This window comes from Epinephelus lanceolatus, chromosome 11 (genome assembly GCF_041903045.1).
Source record: "Epinephelus lanceolatus isolate andai-2023 chromosome 11, ASM4190304v1, whole genome shotgun sequence".
Lineage (NCBI taxonomy): Eukaryota > Metazoa > Chordata > Actinopteri > Perciformes > Serranidae > Epinephelus > Epinephelus lanceolatus.
This window is the reverse complement of record NC_135744.1, coordinates 35,588,150-35,609,887: the sequence shown is the minus strand read 5'-3', so window position 1 is coordinate 35,609,887 and position 21,738 is coordinate 35,588,150. Positions and strand designations below refer to the sequence as shown.

Here is a 21,738-nt window from a genome sequence, read left to right as displayed (position 1 = left end):
AGGACACTGAAACTGAAGCAGCTCAATAGAGTTCAGCAATCATTAAAGGTATACTTGTCGGTTATTGTTTGCAAAAAACTATCACAAGCCAAAGTGAAAGTGAAAGCCAACCCCAGCTTTATATGCTTGGCGATTTGCCTCACTATATTTGTGTTTTCGACACTGCTGTGTGCGATTTTCGTATGGCCACATCGGCCAGCCCTACTAGCCACAGACAAACATATTCAAAATCTGTATACACTGAGCCATATCATGCACTCATTGTCTTTCCTTTGCAGCCCTACTTATTTCCCCTGTAATATACTGGCCTGCAAAGCTTTATCAGATCAGCCTTGGTGCTTTGTTACTTTCTAACACACAGATACACATGATGGTCCAATGTCTAGATCACCAGCCATCATCACTGTCTGCCCTACACTGATAGGAGGCTGATACTGTCCTGATGCTCCAGAAAATCTGGAAAGCAGGTTAATCATTACACTTGTTAGCCTGTAAACCACAAGTCACATTTAGCTGTGCGGCATTCGCTTCTTGAGGGGGGCATGATGACAATGCGCTGAGATACTGTTTATTTATATCAACTTACTTTAGATGACGTTTTTTTTTTTCCTTTCCAGTTATTTAAGCTCATTTTAGTTAAATACTGTGTTCATGTCATGTTTACATGTCAGCTTTTTTAGGCTCTCTGTTCACATGGATAGTACGAGATTCATAGAAAAATCATTCAATAAGCTTTATCCATCGATGTCATAAGTAGTGCTTCCAAGATAATGCCAATAATTTGAATGAGAGACATAAAATGCAACAGCCAATTTTAGTCAATGCATATAAACAAACTGCAGTGAGGATGATTCTAGTGGTCCTATGATGATGATGATGATTATGATGCAGACTTATTCACTGCAGCGTGAACTCTGTGTGGCTGAGGCCCGAGACGCCTTATAAATAGGCAATAACCAATAATCAAAACCCAGCATAATGCAATTGCGGCCTGCTGGAAGCAGGCGTGCTGAGAATGAGTATAGAAGTGATGGCTGACGTGAGCCTGCTGCCACTGATGAGCTAAGAGGAGGCACTCAGCGGGAACCGTCTGTGCTGTGGCGCCATTGCACCATTGGCCAGTTAAATGGCCAGGCATCCAGTAACCAAATGGCCTTCAGGAGGAGCCAAGAGGGTCTGGCTAACTGACCGAGTGAATGACTCATCCCGCACAGCCACATGGTTTAATCAGAGAGCACACAAACATGAGGCTAGATGCTGTGGGGGGGATGCGAAGCACATTAGCATTCACATCATTTGTCACATAACCATGCATGCATAGCCTATACCACACTCACCTCATCACATTCAGCAGGACAATCAGCATGCGCTGGGTGGCAGTGGACAGTTACTGAAATTTCAGAGCGTGGGGGAAAACATTCACACTGTAGACATTGTGAAATAAACACATTTGGCAACTGTATCAGGACTCTGCAGTGCAAGCATTGCCAACATAGTTTTACAAATCATTTGGGCGTACTGGTGCAAGTGACTCCAACTTCTGACAACAGGGTTGGCAAAATACTCAGATTCGCTGAGCTTCACCACAAACAAATCTGTTATTGGATCTTTTATCGCTCCAGTCCTCACCCCTTCTAATTAGCAAAGGTCATTGTAAAAACAAAACATTTAGGTTACAGGCTTCACATTTTAAGCCGTCACTGAGCATCACTTTCATCACCTACAAATGACAAAACACCTCAGGTCGGATTATATCAGCTGTCACTAATTAGAGTTAATTATGTGAATAACTAAAAAGGCCAAAATTGAATTTGTGCTGACTGCTACAATTGGGTAAGATTCTGACACTAAAAGAAGGCTAGACAAAAATAACAAAACAGAATTGCAGGCTACTGTAACAATTGGGGATCCCATCAATAATCCGGTTAATGAAGACAGGGCTTAAAGCTGAGAAAACAATTTAAATCCCTGGTGTGTTAAATCCCTATGGATTGCTATTAAATTTTGTAGACATTCATGATCCCCAGAGGATTGATTCTATTGACTTTATCCTCTTACTATTCATCTCGCACCATCATCTAATCAAATTTTCAATTTGACAAATACTTATCCCAATCAGTCTCAGCTGTACATTGTGTTAAGCGCGAATTTGAAAATGTTAGCACGCTAACTCTCTTAACTGAAATGGTGATCATGGTAAATGTTATACCTGCTTAGTAGCAGTATCTTTAAAAGCGTTAGCATCTAGCTCAATACACTACCGTGTCTAAATACAGCCTTAAGCGGGATTTATACTTGTGCATTAACTCTAGTATGCAGAGCCTATGCCATAACCTACACATGTGGCATATGCCGTTGTGAGAATTTATAGTTGAGCAGTGGTGTGTCTGTGTCACTCTGCAGTTACACCTCCAAAACACTAGTTGGCGGCAGGGTTTATGTGAAGTGCTATGTTTAGTTGACAGCGACAATTCCAAACACAAGTACACAAATCAGCTTCACTATAACTCACAGCATTCACAGACAAAGTGCTTGTCTTTTGCTGGACACAATCTCCCCACAAATACAACATGCTAATGTTTTTAGCACAAGCCTGTAGCATTTTACATTGTATAAATTAGCCTAGCGGCTAGCAGACTTTTCCTCTACTCATATGGAGCCAGGGACAACAGCAACATTTAACAAAGGTAACATTACAAAATTCGGCTCCATTACAGCTCACAAGGTTCACTGACAAAACAACTGTCTCATACTTAACCCGTTTTCCAAAAAAATGCAACATGCTAACATTATTAGCACAAGCCTACGGCATTTTTACATTATATAAATTAGCCTAGTGACGAGCGGAGATTTCAGCTCATATGAGGCCAGGATAAATCTCACACAAGACTTAAAAAGCTACTTTTTGTGGAGGCTTTATTGTCTGCACAATTTATTCTTTCTTATCTGTGACATCAAAGTAAATAAAAGCTTCATTTCCACTGAGGGAAATGGTTTAAGCTTACAAAAAAAGACAGATGCACGTCAGGCTTCAGCGTAGGATCTACGTCGACGCAAAGCCTATGCCATCTGCGCTTCGTCAATTCGACACAAAAGTTTAAATACTGCTCTACAGAGCTGCTAGAGTGGGTGTAGAATTTAGTCTTGTATGATGCAAGGGGTTGGCCTAATAACCTCAGAAGCTATGATTGATCTCATTGCATTGGATGACTGGATGTTTGCAAGCACCACAGGACACAGGATAAGCCTTCAAACATATTTTGACAGTAGTTTCAAAATCATTATGAAAATGCTTCCTTTGACATAGCTGTATTTTGTACACTCAGTAGATGCCAAGTACATTCTCACAGGTGCATGATGCAAAAAATGGATTTTTCATTTCATGGGACCCTAAATATAATCCAGTAAATAAAAGAATGAAAAAAATAGAACATTTTCCCCTGCATCTGCCATTACTGCTACCACATGAGCCTCCATCTGAATGGGTATAAAGGAGTTCAAGGACTTTCTATTTCTAAATTGTATAAGACTAACTGACAAGGTGTTGTCTTGTGCTCATACGATTCAGTCTTGATTTTTTTAATCCCCTGGCATTATCACTGTCACAGCTAAGATCCTTCCCATATCTCATTACTTTCTTCAGTGACTGCATATACAATATCGACAACCCGCAGTTAAAGACTCTTTAAAGGAAAATGTCAGCAGCAGGATTATTATTATCAGAATTATTTAAAATGCATGCTGCTGGAAATGTCACTGACTGACTTTTAATCATCTACACGCAAATAAGGATGTTTATTTGTGTTAATGGGTGACTCCTTACACTGGAGCATTAAAAAAAAAAAAAAGGAATGAAATCAGGAAACCAAGATTAATTGTTTTTTACTGAGCACTGTCAGTGGAAGAATTGCTACTCTCCCAAACTATCTCTTAGATACAGTGATTGGTGTTTTGGTTTTTGCATTCGATTCAGGACTGCTTACAAAGTGAGGTGTCAGCATTTCAATATATTCGATCACCCTATTATCACCCAACCCACGGCATTGCTTATTCATCTTGGTGATGGAAGGGCTGGGAAATGTGGTTGTGTCTATTTGATCAAACACTGGCATGTTACATCTGTTATCTGTCATGCTTGTAGGAACAATCAGAACCTCAGTGTAGGAGAAGGACAACACAACCCACCAAAATATCATCATGGATGTCAAAATACAGCCAGAGGGAGACAAAGCATCAAATCAAAAAGAATGAAAAAAATCTCAAGGGAGAAACAAAATCGGTTACATAGTGCTCGCTCTTACCTTTAATTTTATGTCCAAAGCAATAACATATTGTCAAAGAAATGCCGCCTGCCTCACTACAGAAAGTGAATGTGTTTGGAAAGTAATGATGAAAAAAATATTAGATAAAGCAAGAGATATCAGCTTACATAACACACATGCTGGCAGGCTGACAGGAACTGCCATGCTGCCATATCAACTGTTCTCATGCACATGATGAATGTCCAAATCCACCATACAGTCTCAGATCAAATGCTTTAATTGGAATCGTATTTCAATCAAGTTCTGACAGGCAGCCATCCATTATGCAAAAACTCCACATGACAATGTAAATGAAATGAAAGCAATACTCTGTTCCATGTTCACATCAATGCATGTATGAATGGTTTTAATAATGGAGGAGCTGAGCAGCATGGAACACTGTCACTGGCATCTGGAATGTGGTCTATTTTTCAGGCACATAGATATTTGCTTTAAAAGTCCATTTTATGCAGAATTAAAACTAACAAAATGTGATTAAAATGTCCCATAAAACTGCAAGAGAAATGTCATTTACTTTAATCAAATGTCTGTTAACTGTGTGGGGTAGCAGGGAATGAACTGAAGGGTTTTTAAACCCCACATACATTGTTACAAATCACATGCAGTACAACATGTTAAATGGTTACATCAAGGACTCGTGATTATAGCACTTTGTGTTTTCCTTTTATGTCTCACTGCATATAAATAGAGCCTTGTTGACTTAACTAAGGCAACATGCTGTGCAACACAACCACCATCTGTAATGCCCGTTTTACTGTATGCAAATGAGCAGCTCACACCCACCTTGTTCATTCACAGAAAAAATGTTTAAAAGAAATCCCAACTGTAAATCATTCTTTAGAGGATTCGATATTCACATCCTGTGGGTTTGAAAGGTTCATTTTAAGAGTTTGTGGCTTGGTCTTTCACGGTGAAAAATAAATAACATTTTTTGATATGATAATGCTATAGTTTAGGTTTGATTAGGTTTAGACAAAGAAAACATTGGGGTTTGGAGGAGAGCTTCACTGTCATGGTGCAACAATAAACACTGACCTCGTCCCTATATTGTTGCTGTACTGTCACCTGACCTCTTCATTTGCTCCTGTCTTAATTACTCTGGCTGTTCAAAGACATAATCACAAACTGAAAAATATCCTGCTACCCCAAATAGACTAAAACTCTGACATCATATTCTGTATTTTTCTAAACTTTTGAAACGTTTTTTTTTTTGTTTTATATTTTGTTTTGGGTTTTTAGACACTAATGGTAAATAGGATCAAACTTTTAACTAACAGCACTCACAATGAATGAAATGTCTCCACTTGATTACTTAAATTAAGACAATTTTTTGATTAAAAGTATTCATATTGTTCAATGTTTACATATGCAAATTAGGTGTTATCTAATTAAATATGCATTAATTTGCATACATTTCCAGATCAGAAGTCTGAACACTGTAGGCCAGGTTCAAAAATCTTGTTTAATGCTGTTGACATACTATGAGTCAGAGGTTTGTATCATTCCATAAATTGGAAAATACTGTTGCCACTGAAAAAAATCTATTTTTACCATGTTTTTGGTATAAAATGTTAAATCAATCAGGCTATGAATAATATTTGGACAATCCCCTTTGTTAAAACCTTAACAAAATAGTTTTGATATGAATAAAACTAGAACGTTTGGTGTATGAAAGTGATATTGAAGCAAGGTTTCTGGTTCAGAGGATGAGGAAAAACTAATTTTTTAAAAGTTATTTTAAAATTTCATGCATTTATAAACAAAAAATAATACACAAAAGGTGAATAGGGTAAATAAATTAAAAAGATATCAGCACTGAGCCTCCCCAGTTAATTAAGTATTATTTTTTGTATTAGTTCTCTGAATTTTTTAATATATAAAACAAACCATTATTCAATTTAATATGTGTTTTTTGCATAAATTGTCAGAACAGAAATAAACACATATTTTGGACATTTTCTTGTTACTAGAAGAAGATGTATTTCATTACTTCCTCGAGGGGAAATTCAATTTTTTCACTCTGTTGCATATACACACAGGCCCAAAATACATACACATGACCTACACATGCATTAATGGAGAGATGTCAGAGTGAGGGGGCTGCCCGTGGATGGGTGCCCCAGGCAGTTGGGGGTTTGGAGCCTTGCTCCAGGAAGCAAATTAGCACCTCTCCAGCTACTAGTCCATATAGAGAATTGAACCCAAGTCCCAAGACTGAGCTACTGCCGCCACTAGTCTGAATGTCCTGTGTTGTTCCTGTGTTACGCAACAAATATAGCCCAAAATCTCAAACTTGACCAGTCCCTTGACCAACACCTGTAGTGTCTCCCCTTAAGTGAAGTTTGTAGGAGAGAGTCAATGCAGCTCGGAAACATTTAATATTTCCATATTCATGTGTAACCACAAAATAGATCTAAAAATAACCACATTTGTCTATGTGTGCACTGCCTTTATTATCATGCCTTCAGATTCCAAAATCCCTGCTAATGCAAAGAGATTGTGGATCTGTTCTCCCACACAAGCGTTCCTGTTTTGTGCAGTTTTTTTGTTCTCCTCGATCCCTCCAAAATTAAATCAATCAGAGGCGCAGAATGCCTAACTTACTGAAATATATTTCTGGCAGTGTAAAAGGATTTTATAATTATAGACTTGCTGGTGTTTTCAATACTTGGCATCACACGCTTTTGAAAGATTAGGGACAAACAAGAATGCATGTGAGTGTGTGATGTCTATATTTGTCTATAATCCTATTCAAGCCAATTTGTTCACTAAACTTAAACTCACTTAACTAGGGAATAAAAAACATTTTTATTCCGACTGGCACAAACTGACACACATTCGCACTCTATCCTAAAGATGTATTTATAAGTGCAGCTTAACAAAGGGATGCTTTGGTTAAGATGTTCATCAACAGTCATTAAGCAGTTCCCAAAGCCATGAAATTAATGTGTTCTTCTGTCTTTCCAATAACTAATTGTCTTCTTCTATGCATTTAATGTTGTGTAAATGAGGCTTCCTGGCACACATGTGCTGTTAAGTGGAAGTGGAGCTATTTCGGACATCTCCAGCCATATAATTCAGCGCTAATGTGGCTAATGTGCAGTTTCCTTGGCTTTGACAGACAGACAGGTTAGGTTCAGCTTGTCTTTCCTATCCACACAGGCAGATTAACACGTAATTATACAACATTTGTGCACAGCAAGGGCACCCTGTGGGATCCACCTGGCATACGAAGCCCACGGTGTGGGTTTCACAGCGCTTCTCTTCCTCTACACATGCTACTCACAGGAAGTGGAGGTCATGTTAAATGATGACCTCATCCTCCTGCTACTCCATGGGCTTTATACTGTATACTGTACACCAGTGACGATAACGTTATTGACGTCTGTTTTAGAAAGCAGCGCCAGAGGGGGTTTTTGGAAGGTTATCTGCAATTTTCCGTCTGTGCTATTTTTTGGTTGTTTTTTGTTATTTTTGTCCGAGCACATGTGCTGAATTCCATCAGTGACTGTGATGAGATGGGTTGTGTTTATGGACACTGGTCATCATCTGAGCATTTGTGTGTACTAAATGATTGTTTGTTCTAAACTGCCCCATAAACATCTGGACATGGATAACTGCAGTACAGATTCGGTGATAATGATCATCAAACACCCCAGAATATTCTGTGTCTTTGTTTTAGTAACCCCCAACCCATCATTTGTCCACAGCAGGGCTAAACAATCATCCTGCATGTGTAGTGAGAATAAATTTCACACCAACTTATTTATGAATGCATTTTGCAACCTCTCCATCATTACTGCCAACAAGTTTGACATTTCATTATGACCACTGTCAACTCATCAAAATCTCATTCCTTCACATCTGTACTAGTGACAGGCAGGTTAACTTCTGTTGTTGTGGTCCCACTGCAGAAATAACCAAACACATCATTTTTCAGCAAGTGGCGGAGAGTTGCAAACAGAGTGTCTCCAGTTTTGATGAGTGTCTCATATACTGGCTTATATTGCATTTTGTGACATGCACTTATTCTGCATATCCTAAAAAATGTATTATCACAAATTAGGTGCTGCGAGAGAAGTCCTTGGAGATCAGGGCAGCCTGTGTGAACCGAATATAAATGTTATGTTTCCATTTCAATAATGAAGGTACAATACAGAAAGAAATAAAATGTCTCGTATTTCAAAGAAAATACAGAACATCTTGGCTTCTAACCTGCCCTTCAAAATACTTTTTTGTTTTTGCTGCCCCTTACAAAACAACAAAACAAACTTATATTTTAAGAAATGGTGGATTACAGTATCAATGTCATCAGTTTCTAGGCTAACAACGGTTTGTTTGAGTATATGCCAGTTTGACATGCTATGGTTCTTGGTGTATGAAACACAACAACATGCCTTACTTATGCCTCATAGACATTCAACTTGCCAGTGGCTTTTGCTGGCATACGCCAGAGAAAATGTGGGTGCACTGATCCTGAAGGTGTGTGTTTGTGTGGGTGAAGTCAGCAGATGGTGAAATGATGTGAGAAACCATCTGGACTACCTCATCTACTCTGTGTGTGTGTGCACAGATATATCGTTTATGTGTTAAATGTAATGTTCATATTTTAATGTTTAGTTTAAAATCTTGAGTCATACAGATAATAAGGTGTAATCATAGAACATAAGCTCTCTTGGAAACCTCACATAGCACAAATCTGAGCAGAGCAAGCAAAGTATGCTGGATCATAAGGCACCCCAAATGTTGCTTTTTTATTTATCTGACCAAATTTTAGCAACTGTGAGTGTGGGGCAACACATATACTATAAATAAATCTGTTATATATAAGACAGCAAGGAACGATAAAATTTATGGAGTCAAAGGAACATAATAACCGTGTTTTATTAAGTCATGACTAATAATTTTCAAACAGAGTTTGTTAGTTCTGTATCGAGCTCAGATAACTGTGGGAAATTTTGCAGACTATATTTGTGGTTAGATCAGGTTGAGTTTGTTTTGATGTGTGCACATCTTAAAAGATCATCTACAGTGTTGGCGGACCATCTAAGGCAGACCTAATCTCTACAAACAGATATGTGCATATGTATGTAGAATCTGTAGGCAAAGGGACATGGGTTTGGTATCAGAGGCGTTTTGGTTTCTCTTTAAAGTCCAAGTAGTATTGACCGATCACATTTGAGCAGCAGGTAAACAGTCCGTGTGGGACGGTAAAACACATTGAGTATCGTCTATGGACAACTTAGCTTTATGTTAGCTTTTTTTATATCATCTGCATTCATATGCATATATCTATTAAGAGAGATTAGCCGGCATAACTGTCGCACAAAAGAGGAAGTCTAAGCCCGGATATCCGCTTGCTACACTGGATCTCCTATAATATTGGCCTTAAAGGGAAATTTCGGTTTATTTCAACCCGTCTCTCTCTCCTCCTCCGTTCTTCAATTTCACGAAGCTCTTCGTCAGTGTATTCTGGCTCAAATAAATAAGGGCGGCCATAAAACTCTGCAAAATCAAATTCCTCCTCCACAAAGTCGAAGTCTGGCAAAAAGTCAGCCATTATTCTATAAATCTTTCATAAAATAAATGAATGAACTTTTCAGGCTACTGTCCGGTTCTGCCTTGCAGCTGCTGCGGCTTGTTCTCGCGAGATTTCATGCACCGTATGAGATCGCTGCTTGTTCTCGCGATATTTTGGCCACGCTTTGGGAAGCAGAGGTAAATGGTAAACAAACCGTAAGGTAAGACAACAACTCTGAAGACCACCTAAATGTGGAATGTTAGTATATAGGCTTTCCACATCGAGAGGCGATGGCCCCCCTTATTTATTTGAGCCAGAATACACTGACGAAGAGCTTCGTGAAATTGAAGAACGGAAGAGGAGAGAGAGAGAGAGAGGCACAACAGGTAACGTTAGAGGACGAGAGAGGAGGAATGGCTGCTGGAAGGATTTAGCTCTGGAAATTGGTGGTGTAACGTTACCTGTGAATGCTGTACCCCAGTGCCCACAGAAGAGCAATACCTCTGTTGCAAGGAATGGGACCGGTTGCAGCCTTAGCTAAATGGTAAACAACAAACATGGCACCACACCGGTAAGGTAAGACAACACGTTTACATGTCGTTTTCTATATGTTCTCTGACATTTATCCTAACGATATGAGGCGGTCTTTGTGGAGAAAAAGCTTGTTTAGTGGACGAACTTTGCACTGGAAAGGATGCCCGTTCAGTTAAGTTTTAACAGGTCTGACGCTATGGCTGTATCTAGGCTAACGGCTAACATGCTAACTATTATTTCTATGTCACTAGTGACTTGAAACAAATTTAGGACGAGAGGAGACAGGTTGAAATAAACCGAAATTTCCCTTTAACCCCCAAAGACTTATCTTCATCAGATGATTGTCAATGGGTTGCAAGATTGAGGCAGACCACTTACTGTATGTCATCGATTTATTGTGAGAAAGTGGCAAGTGATAAAAGGTTTTTCTTCTCCTTGCTCCTGGAATTATTTTGTTAGAAATGACAACTTATACAGTGTTTCTGTAAAGCAACTGGGGGCAAGAAAATCATAAGAATAAAGAAATCAATCAACTGCTCTTCAGAATTCAAGATTGTTACTAGAAACTGTGACCTTAATTACCTGCGCCTTCCTCTAATTAGCCCTACTGGGCTTCTTGACCCTGAAAATGTAGGTTTAGCCTCAAGATTAATTAGCATGGGCCATATAGAAGCAAAGACGATAAATCCACATCGAGGTCATTCTTGACAACTACAATCATCAAGAAAGTTTTGCAATTCTCCAAAAGATAAAATCTGACTAATGTGTGTCTGAACTGCACATTTCAATCCTTTATAACAGCTGCTTCTGTAAATACATTCATGAGGGTGTATTTAACTCCTTTTCTCCACATGCACCTCTCATTGTCTCTTTGCTTCATCAGTAGTGACCTATTTACATAAACTCTGGGCAACAATCTTCCATGGTTGGCAGCACATATATAAACTACGCATGCTGTTACATTTATGCTTGCGCTATAAATGTTTAACATCAAAGGGCATGTGATTAATATGCATGATCAAGGCAGCAAAGGGGGTCGCATGCTTCACGGAAACGGTGAACTGGAAAGACCATCTCGTGTGTTTTGTATGCAGGTGCATATGTCCATGTGTATGCTTTGCCCTCTAGTCCCTCTGGCCCTTAGTTGATAAATAGGCATTTGGCTTTGATAACTGGTATCCATTAATAAGAGAATATACCAAATGGGTACATCTATCATGGAGAAAATGGCCTGTTGTTTGATATTTACTTAAGTCTGAATCATTAGAACAGACCAGCATAGCCTTATTGAAATTCATATTGGCATTAGGATCTGTTGAGAATTCTTCTGCCAGTCTGAAATGACAAGCAGCGGGTGGAGGAGATGAGTGGCATGGCTATGAGCGGAGATTTTCAAATGGCTGCAAAAGCCACCTGGTGACAGACAGCGTGGCTTTAACCCTGTTTCCTGAGCAGAATCAAGCAGACGGAACCCATTTTAGGATAACTAGAAAGAACAGGATGTGTGTGTGCGTCAGTGTGATGTCAGCATGTGTTGTCAGAGGAGGGTGTATAATAATGAGAGAATAGATGGTGGTAGGTTTTTTAGCTCCCCTATGGAAAAATATTGCCTGGATGGCTTGGCACAGTGTGTGGGATGGCTCTGTTTTTTTATTTCTCTCACCTAAACTCCTTTTGTATTTTGGTCACTTGCTGTGAGGTGAAATAGGGACTGTGTCAGCAAGCATCGAGCAGTGCATTGAAATTTTCGTGGCAAGGATAACTGGGATTTGCTCAGGATTTGTGCTTTGTGTTGTTTCTGTGGCATGAACACATGTCCTTCAATCTCAGGTTTCACACTCAGCCACAATGACCCCCCAGAACAATAGAGTTGGGTTGATTTCTGGTTTTGCTGGTCTGGTCCAGTGTACAAGCCTTAATCGGTTTGATTTTATGCAAATCAGCTGAACTGGCATTTATCATTATGATATGTTTTGGCAGGTTTAAAAGTAGCCTCCATTAGCAACCTCTGCTGATGACATCACAGTGCCAAAACCAACCCAGGTTGCACTGGTAATGACAGCATGATTAATACAATATAATGTTTCAGATTTATCGAGCCACTAGTGTCTGACAGGCCGTGTGCAATTTAGTGCAGAGCCAAGGCCAGTATTGGTTACATGAAGGAGATCAAATTTAGTTGAGGAAGAGTGGCGCATGAAGCACTCAAACATTCATTTGTTTTGTTGTTTTGGGTGATGAGAAGAGACAATGCAGTTAGTATCTCAAGTATCTCGCATCTCCAATCTGATCCTCAGCACACCGCTGATAGCTACATAGTTTGTTTACATGATGTAACTGTGCATATTTAATGGATTCAACGTAGACGGAGAGCTCCGATGTTACATAATGTTACGCAATAGTCAGACGCTAGTTTTGTGTTGGGACACAGTGTCATTAAGTTCCATTCAGGAGCGGCTGCTGAGTCAAGAATCAAGAGTCAAACTTCTTTAAAAATGACCCAAAGCTACACAGTCCCTCCAGGATTTGTGGGCTGTCTTTGGGATTGTTGGCGGCCTGAAAACCCTGACTTCACGACAGCTTTTCTGAATTGCAGGGGCAGGTAAAAACTGCAAAAATAGCTGTGATGCTGTTATGGATTCTGGGCTTATTATTATGAGCTTTCAGTGTTTCCAACAGAATTAGAATCTATTTGTGATGGTGGGGTTGGGTGGGTCAGGGACGTCAACAGCTGACTGCAGACATCCAGCACTGAAAGACTGTCCACGTGAGACAACTCCTCCTGCTCTCTCTGCACATTTAGCACAAGCTAACACAGCACAACATGATCTCATCCCAACTTGTCATATTTTCTCGCTTGCGCAGTGCAGGAGTGATTAACATTCAACACAGAGCTGTTAATCTCATACAGACACTGAAGTGGCTCAACTCTGTCAATAAACTTGTAAAGAACCATTAGGTAATGTTAGCCATGTGATGCTATCCAGGGTTTTGCTTTAATTTGTCAAGCCTATGTTTTCATATGTAGCACCAAAAAACTACAAATATATCAGAGAAGAGAATATATTAAATATTAATTAAATATTAAATTATTAAATATTAATTAATAAGCCAGGCATTGTTGGAGCTTCAAACTTTTGGTTCTACTTCAAAACCATCATGAGGATCTGGGTCAGGTGCAAGGAATAAACAGCTAGTAAATACCAGGTGTGCCAGTAAATTACTCAGTAGCATCAATTAGACTGATAATGTCACAGTCCTAAACTGTAAGCAACATCTGTCAGTACCCAATGCTCTCAACATCATGTGAAGTACTCCAGTTCCTAAAAGGCTTTTAGACCGCTGCTCAAGGAAGCTTCATATCTGCTAATGACAAACAGCAAATTATTGTCCATAGGTTTAGAGACAAATCATGAAAAAGGTAATTGATTAATCCACATTTTCCAACAAATATGAAATAAAAAATTATGGAAAGTTACAGCAATAATCATGTTGAGATCAATTATCTGCAGTTCTGTTTTTAAATCAGAATTGATTTATGGCAAGCGATACTATTCCCAGGAAGAAATCATTTTAAATTCACAGGAAAACCTTTGCTACTACCAGTGTTTATTAGGCTTTTGGCCTGGAGTTACTTAACAGTTCCTTACAGTGGGCTGTGCCTATTCTGGGACCAGAGTGATGCATTTAGCAAATGTGTTTTCTCCTCCCAGGCTAAACAAATGTGAGGTGTTTTATCTTCACTCATTGTAATTCTGCACCTCCCACACAAGGACATCAGCGGTTATGGCAGGTCTGTACTAAATTGTTGTCTTTCATCCACCAAACTGTCAGAGCGCTATAGTGCACTTTTTAGAGGTATGCTCTGATGACTCATGACTAATGGCATCCCCCCACCTCAGCCTCTGATAATGAATTTCTTCTAATTCAGCCCGTTTTTCAAACAATGCTATATGCCTGTGAGTGTGCATTTGGGGATGCATTTATTGTATTAATGCAAGGCAGAGATCGGTCTCTTTAAAATAGGTTGGTTTAATTTCAAACTTTTCAGACGATGTGCTTTCTTGCTACTTTTTTGTGAAGTGTCAAATGCACGTCTGTATTCATGTCAAAATGTGCGTTCAGATGTGAAGTTTTCCAGCTGTGAAAGGCGACGAGTTTACAAAGAGAAACATTTCGTCATTTTCTTACGAGAAAAATTAGCATAACTCCCCTTCACAGCCACTGGTTGCTGGAGAACTTCATATTGCTGTACTTTAATAATTTATTTTGTAGGTGAACTAGCATTTCATACTCTCTAATGAACAATTTGTGTGCACATTTTATCAGAATAACTTGTTATTCACTAACAAACAACTGTGGGATGTCAAAGATAACACCACAGTGTGTCCAACAGCTGAAACCTGAAGTATATTCATGACTTCACAGTTTGTTTAGCATTCATATGCTCCTAGCAACGAAAGCTAGCCAGCATAGAGCTGACACAGAGTGCTGAAACAATAAGTGCGTTTCCATTAACCCTAGGAATGCACAAAACCTAAATATTGCAATAAAAAACTGGTAATGGAAACATCTACATTTTTCAAAAAAAACTCTCAAATATCGAGAAAAAGTTTTTACGCTCTCATGAGGTGGTTTTTCAGACGTGTCGATATAGAAGTACATCGCAAAAGTGTATTGGAAATAGGGTTGGGCAGCACAAGCAAAAACACTATTCGAAAATCATGGCAACTATTCGACGATTTTTTGAATAATCGCGCGACTAAAATAGAAAAGCCACGTAAAATAGAGGGTTGTCGCGCTGCTCCCGTTGCCGGTGGAGCCGCTGTAATTGATTAACAGGGGGGCAAGCTGCTACGGGACTCACGCTGCAGACGTGTCACACCAGCCCGGCTGTACGGTCCCACGCTGCCTCCTGCGTGCCTCGCTCTCAAATGACTGTGCATACTTGTTGTAGACTTGTGATATGCAAGCTTTGCCTCACAGAGTTTGCACTGCACCTCATTTTCTTTTATTTTGTCAAAGTTGTTCCACACGGAACTTTTTGATGACTGTAGTAGTCTCTGCATGTTTGTCCTGTTCACAGAAGAGCATCAAACTAGCTGGTAGCCCATCTCACACCGCTGTAGCAATCCTATACTGCCCTCGTGCGGTTAGGAGCTGAATTGCATGTCAAATAAAGGGGGGAAATAAGACGGCGAATAGTAATAGTCGCATTAAAAAAATCGATTTTTCAAAATAAAACGACTATTCGAAAATTCGAAAACTGTGACCCATCCCTAATTGGAAACACTTTTTCGCAAATGTACATCACTGAACATTCAAGTCCTCTGTGAATTCCTCGTGCACAAATAAAGTTTTGAAAAAATAAATAAATAAATTCCTCGTTCATGATGCTCTCCCAGAAATCCTTTATCCGTGGTCGCTGCCACACATAAGGACTTTGACTTTGGAATACCACTCGCTCTCATTGTCTTCGGTTGTAGACTACTGCAACAGCAGCAGTGGGAACCGAGATGATTGTTCCAGCTCGCAAGAGATTTGGAATGTCCATCTTACTTCCGCAAACAAAGTGGAGTCTCGCAGGACGAGATTTTAAGAGAATTAGGGCTCATACATAAAACACCTTTTAATGGAAACACCTGCAAGTCGCAATTGTACTTTGTCGAAACTTTAGAAATATCGCATTTATTTTGTGCAAAACTGTAATGGAAACGCGGCTAATGTCTACTGTGGCGTCAAAACTGTATGGGTAGGAGGGTATGGAGGGGGCACTGTGACATTTCGGAGAGACAAAAAACTGTAACTTTTCGCCCCGCTGCTACAATGACTTTTTGAAAATGAATTTGAGTAAGTAAACAAAGTAATTTTGGGCCCAATTTAGTAAATGTTCAATTGTTTAGTTTTGTTTGGTTGTGTGTTTTAATTTGCATTTATTGTTGTTGTGTGTTTGACAACATATCATGCCTTTTGCCTGCTGGGCTCAACAGTATCACAAAACCTCATCACAAAATCCTGTTTAAATGCAGTGGTTAAAGCTACAATAACTGCTTGTCCTAACATTAATCTGTGCTAAATGTTTTATGGCCCCAGTGCCTACTTTGCACCATACAGTCTTTATTAATCTTCAGACTGAAGCTGTGAGTGTGCAAGTATAACATACTAATGCGATTTATTATAATTTGCTCCTAACCTTTTTAAACAACCTTAAAATGCTGCCATTTGTGCTCCATAGCCATACAAAATGTCACAGCAAACAGAGAGGACTTCATCAATCCATTTAGAGCAGTTTGACGAACATAAATCTTAATTCAAATGATGATTTATGTCCAAACAACATGTCACATAGTGCAATCTCACCCTGCTATATCCTACATGGGCACCGCATTACTTCTTCAGTGGTTAGTGAAGCTCACTATGTGCAATCAAAGTGACTTCAAGCAAAATATCTCTCCCTGTCATAAATTAATCTAATCTTTGCAGTTCATTCTTCAGCGCATACATCAACGCTCGCATCAATCATGGTGTGCATACTTTATGAGTGAGCCATTTGTGAAGGCACATAGTGGCTCCTTTTTTCTATGCAGAGGAGCTCCCTGCACCAGAGGAGCATCACTCTTTCTTACAACCTACAGATGCTGGATGCTCACTTCATCTTTGCTATGCACATGGCACAGCATGTGGGCAATGCTGAAGATAGACAACTGGAGAAAATCCATTAGAAAACAGAAAGAAAAAAAATGTGATGAAACAAGAAAGCTGAAAGAGTGGGATGAAGTGTTAAAGAGAAATAAATAGAGGGAAAGAAAAGGGAGTGTGACTCACATGAAGAGAAATCGAGAGGGAGAAGGCAAGACAGAGACAGACAAAAGGAATTGTTAATATGACTTTTTTTGGCTCTTGTCAATACACTGTTGCTATGGCACATGTACAACATTAAGGAAAATCTTGGATTTTCTTCCAGCAAGAAGAAGCATAGCCTGCCTGCACACTGTAGCATAAAAGGTTCGAAGTGATGCAACACAAAAAAGTGGCACAAACACACACAGAGACAGGCACATGCACACACCCGCACACACAAATAAGCCCATCATTAGACGGATCATTGTGTTCCTAACTTAAACACAGCCTGTGGTCTTATTCAAGCCCAAATCAGAGGGTTTGCACTCTTTGCTACAACAAATCCAACTCTACGTTCGCTGGCTGAAAAAGTTAATCAAGCTCCATGTTTTTTGTTTGGTTGTTTTTTTTTGATAAAATGGTAATTCACCATTGTAGCCAAGAATCCATTTCATTTTCTAACCAGAGAACAAATATATACAGTACACTGTGTAATCTGTTCATCCAGTGCATGTTGGAGCTGGGGTGATTTCCTCGACAAGCGAGCCAGCAGCAAGACACACACAGAAGCGCACACAATCACACGAGCACACACATCGGGACTGGCTGACAGTATCTTCGCTCTAATCAGAATCTTAATTAGTCTGCTAGCAGCGTCCCATTAACATATATTCCTCCTAATTAACTAAGGACACACACATACAGAAAGAGAGAGGCTGAGACAGAGAAATTAAAGATGTTTCTTGAAGTCTCATAAGATGAGGAAATAAATTAACAAAGCAGAATAACAAAAGTAAAGCTTTAATCTGTCAACCCCGTTCTGCCTTGCTGACAGAAAAACCACTCAGCTCAGCTCAGTAGCTGTGGTGGGCAAAGACCTTGCCAACCAAAGTTAACAGAAATGAAGTTTTATCATTACAGCACTCTGTTCAGGGGAATGTTTCTGGCCTTGTAAAGGAAGCCGAGTTATACCTTTGTATGTCTGCATAGTACCAGACTATCTCTAAACACAGGACGGACACCAATCACATCACTGACTGAAAGGCCTCTGACTGAGAGCCAATGGACAACAGCAGAAATATCAGGGAGGTCATTGGCACAAACTATCAGGGTTTATGAACCTAAACTTCATGCACTGATGAAAGCCACAAGACAAAACTGATAAATCCAGTGAGTGGACCTTGAGTTAAGAATTTGAGAAATGAATTATCATTTAAACTACACCTGTGACTTCTGTCAACCCGACAAGATGACGACAATGTTACAGTTCTGTGTTAAGTGGCCTGAATCTTAGTGTCTAAACATGGGTGTTGTTGCTTTCTGTCATAAACAATGACTTTTCAGTTATTTATTTTCTTTATTTCTTAGCTTTAGCTTTAGCTTGTGGTGCTTGATTATCAGTTGTTATGCTAGTCTGTTCCGTAACTGTCATAAGCCTTTATCTGTTACATATCTAACATCCACTCATTCATTTTCTGTAACCACTTAACCCCTTGGGGTTTGCGGGGGTGCTGGAGCCTATCCCAGTGAACACAGGGCGAGAGGCGGGGTTCGCCGTAGACAGTTCGCCAGACTACTGCAGGGCCAACACACAGATTGTGGGAGGAAGCCGTAGTACCCAGAGAAAGCCCACACATCCTTAAATGCTATGACCTTAGCAATACCAATTCTTATTTCCCCAACCTGGCTGTTAAACAATAAAATATACTCATAATAACAATAATTAAATTAATAATAAATAGTGCCACAAAGTGAAATATCATAATACAGTGTAGAGATTAATTAGACCTTGTTTATAGTGGGCTCAATTATGTATGGTAGACAAATGTGGTTACTGTACAGCGGTACTTATCATTTGTAATGTGGAACCATATTGACTGAAGGCACAGTTCATAATTTAATGTAAACAACACCTGTCATAACTTATTAGTTTTCGTTTTGGCCTACAACCTGCCATTATTTGAAGAGGACTTCTACTCAACAGACTAAATACTAAATCAGCTTTTTTTTCTGACGCTGTTGTTTAGATAAGTAGTAAAATACATCAATTTTTTTCACCCGAGGTTAAATGGATAGATAAAAAATGTGACTGAGTCACTTTGGTGTAACAATTTGATTATTTATGTGAATACACCTGTTATTTTTATAGTCCTGACATTACTGTTTGGGTCTTTAATTAAATGTCAAATCCACAAATATTAGACGGTTGTAACTAATTTATCCAGACTATGAGGTGAATTTATGCATTGCTCCCCAGTCTCTGCTATTGTGTTGTTTTTATAAAGTGTACTGGGTCACAAAAGAGGCTTCAAAACAAAAGACTAATTGTGGATATAGGAAACTATTTGACTGTTTGGTCATACAGTATTTCCCTGTGTATCTGTTGGAGTCCATATAAGCTCCCTGTGGCCAAAGGTACTGCAGTGGAAGGTACATGAACCACACTAATTGGTAAGTGTTGCTAGAATATTCCTTTGCAGTGTCAAACACAACTCACACAGGCTATTACTAAAGTGAAAAGCAGGCTTTTATATGAGAAAACACACACACTAACCAAGGGGTCACCAGCGACCCGCTTTAGCTAGTTAAAAGCAGCTTAGCATTAACGTTACACCAAAACAATGTGTAACTTTGTACTTTGTCAGTATGGACATGCTACACATGGCTAGCACGGCTAGCTTCTCCGCAATTTAACCGTTAAGTTCATTTTACGGAAGACAGGAGCACCAATAATTAACGTTAATTCAAATTTACATGCATGGTAAATGACAGAGACAAAAAAAGTGATGACTTCTTACCTTTGAAGCCGCCATTAAGTCCAGATATGTATCCATTCCTCTAGTATTTATACTCCTTTAATCCGTAGGGGTCTACCGGTCAAAATAATTAAAAGAGTTTCTCATAAAAATGAATCCAAGTTGTGAATCAGTCCTGTAAAGTCCATAGCTAACTTAGTTGTCAAGGGAAACCGCAGCGCTCCAACGGAAAAACTTCTTTCCCGTCCTCGCGAGCCATGTTCGTGGGTGTGCTTGTTTTCCTCACCTTGCTGGCTACAAAATAATAGCGTCACCGAGCTATTCTGTGTGTGTTTATCCCGGGACATCCCGTAAACTACAGCAAGCGCTCCCACTTTGAAATGCCAATCAACCGTTGTGCTGTCATGGTAAGACGAGCTGTGATTGGCTATCAACAGGTCAATCACTCAGAATTGTAGCCAATCACGTCTCTGGGCCAAGTGTGAAGTAAAGTAGTTTAGGTTGTGTTAAACCACATCCTGCTAAACAAACGCCCTTCAAATAAGGCCTGATACACATTTTGGCCTTCAAGTTCTTTTGTCATAAACTTTTCCCTTTCCGTAGGCTATGCCAAATAGATGAATACTAAAAAAATAAATACATTAATTTAAAAATATATATATTTTAGCACACTTCCGGTTTCAGATGCAATTTCTCACAATGTCATGCTTTTATATTACAAATATCCCTCAGAGGTGAGTCACCTTCCGCAATAAAGCTGGTGTGATATCTTGGCTGAACAAACATTAGTTCCCTTTGTTAGTTTAATCTGAAACACCGGATGATTTAGAAAAATGACAACGTGGGTTCTCCACAGACACACACACACAGGCTGTGGGTGATGACCAAAAAGGGGTGTTGTGGGTGAAAGATGAAAAGGAGCATTTTGCATTAGACTCTAATGTCTTTGTTGTAATGCCAGGCCTGCCTACAGTACTGTGTCATGACTCATGTCCTATCCAGAGCCACCAGAGCTCTATTTCTTCAACACCGTGGCTCGGATTCAAATTCAGCACCATGCTGTGCTCAAATGAAAAGGCGATGCAAATTTGAAAAGATCCATGTTGCCATGGGATGCAGATTCTTCTGATTAAGCTGGCTTACGCTGTGCTACATATGCAATTTGAAAACGCACATTATAAGCTTGAGATGGTACAATATCTGCCAACAAACAGCTTCCACTGGAACCGACAGCTGTTTTCCAGAAACTATACTCTCTCATTAACAGCTTCATGTTAGTAACAGGATTTGAACCAGCACAAGACCACCAGGAAACAGATCACACATGGCACTTTTTCAAAACAGTCAGTTTCCAGTGATTCAGCATTCCCATTTGTCACACTGGGAATCTTTGATCATGTCCACATGAGGATGCCTTAGCATGTGTAACACGGTGAGAAACTTTTCATCTGTTTGACTGTGATATAACGGTCCATAGCTCAGTTGTTTCTTGACAAAACCATATTTCAAATATTGCACCAGTATTAAGACAGCCATAGAGCTATCACACTATTCTATCAAAACTCTCATAGTAAAATTGAGAAGACCTCACATGGCCCAGGATGCACAGTCTAAATTGCTATAATAAATGCACGTCCATATTCAGTGGCTTGATTAAACTGTATTTTGTTCTGAAAATGAAGAAGAAGAAGAAGAAGAAGAAGAAGAAGAAGCAATATTAGGTTGCACTTGTGCTCGGTCCAGTTTCTCATTTGGCTCTAATGAG

General features: G+C 39.4%; 1 protein-coding gene across 1 annotated transcript in view; it reads right to left on the bottom strand.

The window, feature by feature from the left end:
• Positions 1 to 20,223, bottom strand: part of LOC117267497 (leukocyte cell-derived chemotaxin-2) — a 226,760-nt gene extending 206,537 nt beyond the window's left edge. The window contains exon 1 of the mRNA XM_078172568.1: positions 20,016 to 20,223. The gene's annotated coding sequence lies outside the window, so the exon portion shown is untranslated. The remainder of the gene's footprint in view (positions 1 to 20,015) is intronic.
• Positions 20,224 to 21,738: the final 1,515 nt, after the last annotated feature.